General features: G+C 34.6%; 1 pseudogene; it reads right to left on the bottom strand.

Annotated features, from left to right (window-relative positions):
- Positions 1 to 8,367: 8,367 nt before the first annotated feature.
- LOC149563990 (heat shock 70 kDa protein 2 pseudogene) lies at positions 8,368 to 8,748 on the bottom strand (annotated as a pseudogene).
- Positions 8,749 to 9,110: the final 362 nt, after the last annotated feature.

A 9,110-nucleotide genomic window follows, 5' to 3' on the forward strand; every position in this document is an offset into this window, starting at 1 on the left:
TTAAGATCAATTATGTAAGCCTTAATGGCATTTTGGGGGATGGTATAGGTCTAAATATGAGGATTGAATTCCTAAGAGGATATTTAGAAGGCATTAAAATAATAAATGCAAATATACCATGTATGGGTTGAGTTGACAAGGGACTCAGCAACTTGACAACTTTTATGAACTTGCAAATTGTAAACAGACAATTTTAGACTGTTGTAGGGAGTTGGGAGTTGGTTATTTGGGTTTTGGGTGATCATATCTGGTGTTAAGTGTTTTTCATGCATGTTATTTTAATATCTCTCATTGATTTAGAGGTGGTGGATGGTAACCTCCTTGATCATATCAAACAACAATCTACTTCAAAATGTAACAACTTCTTCTTTACAAAATTCCCCTCAAGGCCTCCTTTCTAGGCTACCCAAGTACACCTAGTGCCTTCCAAAAATCATATCTTTACACAAGACTTCAACCTTAATTTTAAATTCATAAAATGTCTTCTCATTCCCTACTTACCATGTCCCAACAACAAATTTTATCAGCACAACCAATCTTCTACCCCAGACTCACATTCAACATTTAAAGCTAGTAGCCTTTTCAAACGGATCAACTTCCTTGAACCCGACCTTAGATCACAACTAGACATTGGTTCCCCTATCACTCTTAATTTTTTGAGACAACCTTACCTTCTCCCTAATACCCTATTCAACCTCTCTAGACACTATCCAAGCATACCATACTCCTTTCATCCATTAAACACAAATTTGGAAAAAATTCTCATACCTTCTTGCTGTCTCCTGGATAGACCCGCAAACAGATATGTATAACTTTTGAACCAAAAATTATTTTCTCAATCCAACCATTGATATTTGGAATAATGTGGTCCCAAAGAACATATAATAATTTGAGAGAAATCCAACGGTGGGGTTGGGAGATATGACCCCCGCAACAGCACCCAATTTTCTGTGACAAAATCTCTCTCTCTGTGACTATCATAGACCCCTTTTCCACACTCAATCCTTCTCCAGACCACTCCAACTGGTCAAATGCATCATTATGGATCCATAAAAAAACAATCCATCACCACATATCCCCAACATTAAGGGAAGTCACTCCATGGTGACTGGTTCCAAATCAGAGCATGTTCTCTGTCAGCAAACTTCACTACAACCGTTTGTAGTTCTTCAACCACTTCTTCTCAAATCCCCTGCATAAGATAAGTATGAACCAAGAATATATTAAATCTTCATCCTCTCCCACCAATCATAGGAATTACAGAGGGTGGGAGAGATTCAACATCCTAAGAACTTCAAAACAATAAAAGATTGACTGTGTCTAATCAGTCACTGGTTTTGATACACCAATCTAATATTCTTCAACAAAAACTCAATGAAACGATAAGAAGAATGAAATGAAGTGTGGGATACCACTAATGCCACGTTCTACATCATTCCTACATTAAGATCACATTGCAAACAATTACTACAACTCGCTGTCTCATACTTGTACCGTGAATAAAGAGTAAATTGCAAAGAATAGACTTAGTTTTATTGATTAAAACTTCACTACAATACTTTTCTCGGTATCCACCATCTCTCCATACTATCTAATCACGCCTACATTCCCTCTATAAAGCTTTTCAAGGCTAGATATTCTCTACCCAACCGTAACAGTCAGTTAAATGACTGTTATAAGTTGGATACAATTTAGCCCTTTAGGTACATTTTGACCATTTAATACCCTTAACCACTATGACAAGCCTTTATAGATTTAGGCTTATTACATCCAAATATGTCAACTACAAAATGGATCATAGATTCAATTACATTCAACTCTAGATATATCAAGACCATTTTTCGTTCATGAGTCTATATGACTCTCCTTGCATGCTTTTGCCAAGGTGCCCTGTACCATACTCCCAAGGATCAAATCAATCCAAGTCTCTTTGGATTGGGTAATTTTCTTCCTCTTCCTCTAGTCTTTGTCCACCTCTTGTTGAGGATCATCTATGTCAATGTACCCCCTATACCTACAAACAAAAGAGAAGATTGCAGCAGATCAGTTGCAAGGATGAGAGTGAGTATCATGATAATGAGGTTCAAGGATGCAAAATAGAGGTAAAGAATACAGTTGCTGATGAAGACATGAAAAGAAGAACATTTGAAGATGAAGTTATGATATTGATTGGCGATATATTGTGCTAGAAAGCATATGCTACTGTTTTTTGTTTCTATTGGTTTGGCTTATGGGTACTATACTTAAAAGAAAGAGAAGAAGATCTAGGAGGAAATCCAAGGATGTAGACTTCAATAAGATGTATGAGAACATGAAAAACAAGTCTGAAAAGGTGGATTCAAACATTGATCAGCACATGAAGAAGGAGAGGACAGTCATGAAGAATTTCAAGGGAAAAGAGGATACAAGGTGTCTACACGACAAGTACTTGAAGGGTCATTTGATGTAATAAGACCATATAATGGTCCTTTAATAATGTTTTGATAGTGCTTTGATAATTTTGTATTAAGATCAATTATGTAAGTCTTAATGGCATTTGCGGGGATGGTATAGGTCTAAATATGAGGATTGAATTCCTAAGAGGATATTTAGAAGGCATTTAAATAATAAATGCAAATATACCATGTATGGGTTGAGTTGACAAGGGTAGTCAGCAACTTGACAACTTTTATAAACTTGCAAATTGTAAACAAACAGTTTTAGACTGTTGTAGGGAGTTGGGAGTTGGTTATTTGGGTTGTTAGCGGTTTGTGGGAGTGTAGAGGATCCATATAATGAGGATCCATGTGAGTATGAAGGTAGGGAAAGTGGAAGGGAGTTTAAGAGGTTTTGTTGTGTTGAAGAGGCAATGTAATGCAGTTTTTAATTCAATAAACTTTAATTCTCTGCAAACTTGATAGTTGCTGTTGTGAGGGAATAGTCGGCCCTTTTGTGGTTGAAAATTATTCATTTCAATGTGAATTTGATTAGAAATGGAGTAATACATTTTTGGTTTAAAGAATTATTCATTTCATGTGTTATTTTGATTGTTTTGTGAAGACTTAAAGGCAAAGAACGTCCCTGAACGTCTACAAGCAAATTGTGAGGCTTTAAGTCCTTGAAAACCAAAATAGAAAATATCATTTATATGCAATAGTCTATAACCAAAATAACCAACAATCTATAAAACCATTGCAAAAATAGTATAATAAATCTTAGAGAGGTAAAATAGTAGAATTGCACCTATGCATTACACCACAACTGTGGCAGAAAGCCACTCCCTTACATATCTGGTACATGAAGCTCTGCAACACAATAATTAACATAATAAGCACAATAATCAAAACAAGTCACCTTGACATGAGATGTTAGAAAATAAGACATTTTTAAAAATTTGGATGCTATTCCTTCAAGAGGCCATTTTTCCAGTAAATATAGGCTATTCGTGGTAGCAAATATAAGCTATTTCAGCCTAGCATGTGCTGGAACAAGACCACCGCACACTAAAAAATGAACATTATAAATAGGACAGCATATATTCATCAACTTGGGAGGCATTTTTGTCTAGCTGTGGGGAAAAGTATCAACACATTTCTTTAGGTCAGAGTCCATGTATTCGAAAACTAAGTATAGAAAGGACTTCCCAGTTTTTCTTTTAGTGTACTCCACATCCAGTAGCCTGCACAAATGTTTTACTAAGCCAAATAGCATGTAGTAAAATCAAAGCATGATGAAATCAAACTTAAGAATTCTGAACAAGAAATGCATTAAATTCAAAACAGGTTCATTCAACATTCTAAAGGCATTTTAATAGCACTTTGAACCAAATAGAAGGATAACTCAAACCCAGAGCTAGATGCAGGATGGATATATACATATATACTACATACACAATTGAATTATCTCTCCCATACATGGACATTAATAAACTTTCACAAAAATCTAAAAGTTATTAATACTCGGGTTATGTGCACATTAAGTGTCTCCCCATTGCATTGTGCAGTTTCTTGAAAGCATTCATAGACATAGATACATTCTAACATCTTTTTGTTAATTTAAGCCTAAAAATATTCTATTCAATTTTTCACACAAAGCTGAAGGATTCTTTAAACCTTAAACAAGAAGGAAGTTTTAATTACTTGTCAAGGAAGGTCAAATTAGAGATACTCCATTACCTTCAGTATTTCTATTTCTTGAATGAACCTCAAGGTATGCTCCGACATGTCTCATCTTGAGATTCACTCATGTAACAAACTCAAGGTATGCTCCGACATGTCTCATCCTGAGATTCACTCATGTAACAAAAATTCTGAAGGAAATAATAAAGTACATATAAAATATAATCTATTTCATCATCTCCAATCCTCTTGAGCCCTTTTTCATACTTGCAAGTAATAATAAAGTTTATCTTTGCAGTTACAGTATGAGAATTATACATTGGATTTTCATAAAGACAATGTATTTTTAACATCCAAAATCACATTATAGCATTTAAAGTCTTAAAAAAGTTTGAAATAAATAGCTAAGAAAATTCATGACACTCTTGTATGTTTTGTCAATAAAATCTTGTGTTCTTATAATAGTATCTTGGACAATTTCAAACATGTGTGTAACCATATCAAAATCATGTTCATTTATCTATGTTTGTTCCTCATCTCGTTCATTTTCCCTATCAAGATCATCAAACCAATTTTGACACTTGCGATTTTGTGGCAATGGTGGAAACATAGGCTTTCTCCTTGAAATACTTGATCTTCTCCTTACATTCATGCACTCAATCAAGTCTCTTTGTCGATGAATAGTGTGACCAAACCCATCTTGTACAATGTGAAATGGATTTGCACTTGGATGGTCTAATCCAAGTTGGGATGAGACATGTCTACTCTCAAGCTTATTTGACAAGTCCCTTAAATTCTTATTAATGAAAGTAAGTGTTGCCAAATCAGAAGCGTGAGTTGAAATTTCTTGTAACTTGTCCAACTCTTGTGTTATTTGTAGCCTCATTTCTTTTAGTGCAGTTTCACCTCTATTTCCACTAGTCTACAAAAATAATGCAAACATATTTTAAAAATTATATAACCAAATAATCAAAATTGGAACATCAAAGATACGGTTATAAATTCACCTGTATGGGCATAGAAGAATCCTCCAAGGGTTGGCAATTTTCATTATTTACAATCTCTTCAAATGCATCGGTTACCTACATCATATTCCAACACATTTAAAAAATTTAAAACATGTAGTTTGCAAATAATTGTATATCAATATAATAAAATATTCAATGTTTTTTAAGTACCAAATAATTAGAGAGATTGTTGGAGCATCCTTCTTCTATAGAACCAATTGTGTTGGAAATATTATCAACGTCTACATCCAAGTTGTTAGATAGATGTTGCCTTTGTCTCTCTCTCATCAAGTTAACCTTCATCACATGCTTACACATGTATCCTTGTATCAAAAATTTTCAAGAGCACATAGATAGACTAGGTGAGGAGCTATACACTTCATATTGAAAATTGGGATTGCTTTCACTTGTCACCCATGCTATGTGATCATTAGTGTCATTGAATATAACATGCTCATCTGGAATTTTCATAGCCCGAACCCAAGATGTATTTTCAATTTTTTAAATATCAAATTTCCTATAGAAATCATGTCTTTTACTAACTTGCACCCACCAATAATAGACATAAACATGTGTTGAAAGTTCATATACCAACCAATCAACACGATGATTTGTAGCACGCTCAATTGTTTTCAAGAATCGTCTCTTTAAGTGTGAATGGTAAGACTCTATGGCACCATTTGTCTCTTGTCCTGCATGTTTAAGTGTATGGAAACATCTAGCCCACATACTCAATCTATTAGACCATCGTCCCTAAAAATATTCAATGAATGAGGGTTATGCATCTTTAAAGTCATCAATAAAATTGTGAATCTCAGTCTTTGTTGAATCCTTGCTTTTTGAATGATGCATGATAAATCCAAGTCTATCAAACATCTCTTGTCTAATTGCATTATCTTTGACCTTTGCAATCAAGTTTTTTAGCCATGCACGTCTAACATGCCAAGTGCACAGATATACATCACACTGGAAAACTTCTCTGCATCATAAATACTTTCACTCAGTGTCAAATTTTATATTATAGGAGGCATTGAAATATTTTAAAAAATTAAAAAGAGATAAATGATTAAAAAAAAAAACCTAATAGCTTTGATCTCAACAGCTGCATCATCCACCATGAATGCATTTAGTTTCCAATTAATATTCTTCAAGTGAGCTCGTTGAAGAAGAATGTGCATCCAATATGTGATATCATGTTCACAAGATCTAGACATAATAATCCATGCCATAGGTACCCCCATATGCTTTGAGTCGAATGCAAGCATTGTATACAATTGAAACTATCATAAGACATTAGCATAATGTATCAATACTATACTTTAAGTGTAAATATTTTGAAGTTAAATCTACGAAGAAATACACTATATACCTTCATCGCATTGGTACCAAATGTACAATCCATGGCCAATATATTGTTATGGCCATATTGAAGCATCCAATCAAGTTGCTCTGGCAATTGAATCCCAAGCACAAATGGGACCTCTCCATCTCCATCAATAGTGCCACTATACTCTTGATATGCAAACCATTTGTCAGGGTTTGTCAAAACCCATTCTTGCACTGAAAGAGCATCACTACTATCATACATGTATTTTAATGACTTAATTTTGCGATCAATATTTGCAATATCATCCATCGTAAGAAAATCATCCCTAGAAGATTGACCCTCAAATATTGTCATCTTTTCATGCACCATTTGCTTATGTTTTTTATGCACTCCATCTGTAGGCATGCCAAGTAATAGCAATGAATCGAACCATTGATGTAATTGCTTACTAATAAATGGTGCAAAGAAGGACCTTGATCCAAAAAATGCATTATTCATTTGACCATGACAAGGTATGCCTCTCTTGTTCACATGTTGAACTTGATGGTACCATATCAATACATGGTTTTGCCTATGAACCACGATTCAAATGCTAAAATGACAGGTACAACCACATCATGTATGTTTGCGACCAGGTCTACTACCTTTCCCTAATTTGGGAATAAAGGAAGGATCAAATGGTGTTGCATCTTTTTCTTTATAGTCCTCTGGTCCAAATGTACACCAATACCTATGGAAATCATGAAGAATCTTCATATTAATAATATGCATAATTAACAAATGATTATAGACACTCTTTACTTTACAATTGAAAGTATAAATAATCTTAGCTAGAATATTACTCTTACATGTTGTATTCCAGATAACTATTAATCCTATCTTTTGTATCGAAACTTTGAGAGGGCTTCCTTGAATTACTTTTGTAAAAGCATGTTGGATATGAGTCCCTTGAACATTCTCCCTCGATTAAAATCTTTCAATCTATCAGCTTCAATCCAAGTTGAAAATAGTTCTGAATCTTTAAGTACATATTTTTTCCATAAAAGATCCACATATGAATATTTTCCGCTACATGGGCATTGAACTGCTTCATCCATGATGTGAGACCAATCAACATCCATCTAATATACAACAAAAAAATATTAGAATCCAATAACTCATGGTATGTATGCCAATTTGTCTTTTGCACCTCCTCTACAAATTTAAAATATCACAACTCTCATGGCAGCTGATTGAGTTTGATCTTTGCCTTAACAATGGTGGGTTGGTTTTACTTTGTGTGATATGCATTCATGACAGAATACTAATTTTGAATGTTGATGATAAGAATTTGATCATAGTTCATATGGGTAATCAAATTTTGGTTATATTTGAATTGGGTACTTGCAGGTTAGAAGGATGCTGAGCTTGGAAGAGAATGAAATTGGGCCTCCTTGGTTGAAGCCATTGTTGCAAACAAGTTTCTTCATTCCTTGCAGAATTCATGGAGGTTCCAACCATAGCGAGTGCAACATGTATTGCCTTGATTGTATGTCTGGTGGATTATGCACCTATTGCCTTGAACATCACAGTGATCATCACATTGTTCAGGTATAGCAGTCCCTACATTGAAAAGCATTAAAGTTTGAGCTTACATGATCTGATTGTTGCTACAGGAACTTATCAACATTGTATGATTGTCTTCTTGAGAGTTGAAGCAATATCGATCATGGATTATGTTTGAAATAGTCTCGGCTCTTTTCCAATTAAAGCCTATCAATTTCGGTGATTAAGGCAATCTTCAAGTATTCATAGTGCTCTCCAATACCTCTTTTGAGAAATTGATTAATAACAAAAAACCCATCAAGCCTAGTGCATAAAGCAATTTTCAAGGATTCATAGAGCACCGCCTATGTCTATTTTGAGAAAATAGTTAAGATTGAAAAACCCTTCAAGCTTAGAGTTTAAGCCAATCTTCAGCTGCAAATACTCTCTTCTCGCCTTTAAAAGTCACTTGAACTAGAGGCTTGTCATTCTTCCCCTGAACAATGGTGAATGGCCACAATTGTTTGTCAGACTGCACAGAGGGATCATTGTATCTTCTTCCAATGAGTCTCTTGACATCAAACACGATGTTGGTAGGATTAGTTGAAATCTGAAATTTGGCAGCATTCCCAACAAGCCTTTCATTTGGGGTGAAAGCAACCATGGACGAAGTGGTTCTGTTACCTTGATCATTCAGAATAATTTCAATTATGTCATGCTGCCACACTCCAAGACAACTATAAGTTGTCCCTAGATCAATGCCAATAGCCATAGCTTTGCCTGCTCTTTCCATGGTAAATTCTGCATGAATGTAAGACAAATATTTGGGAAATACTTCAGGTTTTGAATCACGCAGGAAAATGGTGTTATTAATTCTAAAATGAATTACTTTAAGAACAGACTACAACTGTCATTATCTGGGAGGCTTTGTCTTTGTCAGCACAAAAGGATTTCCTTTAACATGCACCAAGGAGCTTCAATCAGTGAAATAATGTTTCAGCCAAAAGTATAGCAATTTTAATCAGTCTATGTCAATTAAAAGAGGATGTCCTTAGTCATTGCTAATCACCTTGTTCATAATCAGATGATTTATTATAGGGCTAGTAGTTCTATCATGCCAAATTGTTTTGGTCAATTAGCCTAATATAAGGTATG

The sequence above is a fragment of the Cupressus sempervirens genome, chromosome 4, assembly GCF_028749045.1.
Source record: "Cupressus sempervirens isolate cs-2001-9-10 chromosome 4, ASM2874904v1, whole genome shotgun sequence".
Classification (NCBI taxonomy): domain Eukaryota; kingdom Viridiplantae; phylum Streptophyta; class Pinopsida; order Cupressales; family Cupressaceae; genus Cupressus; species Cupressus sempervirens.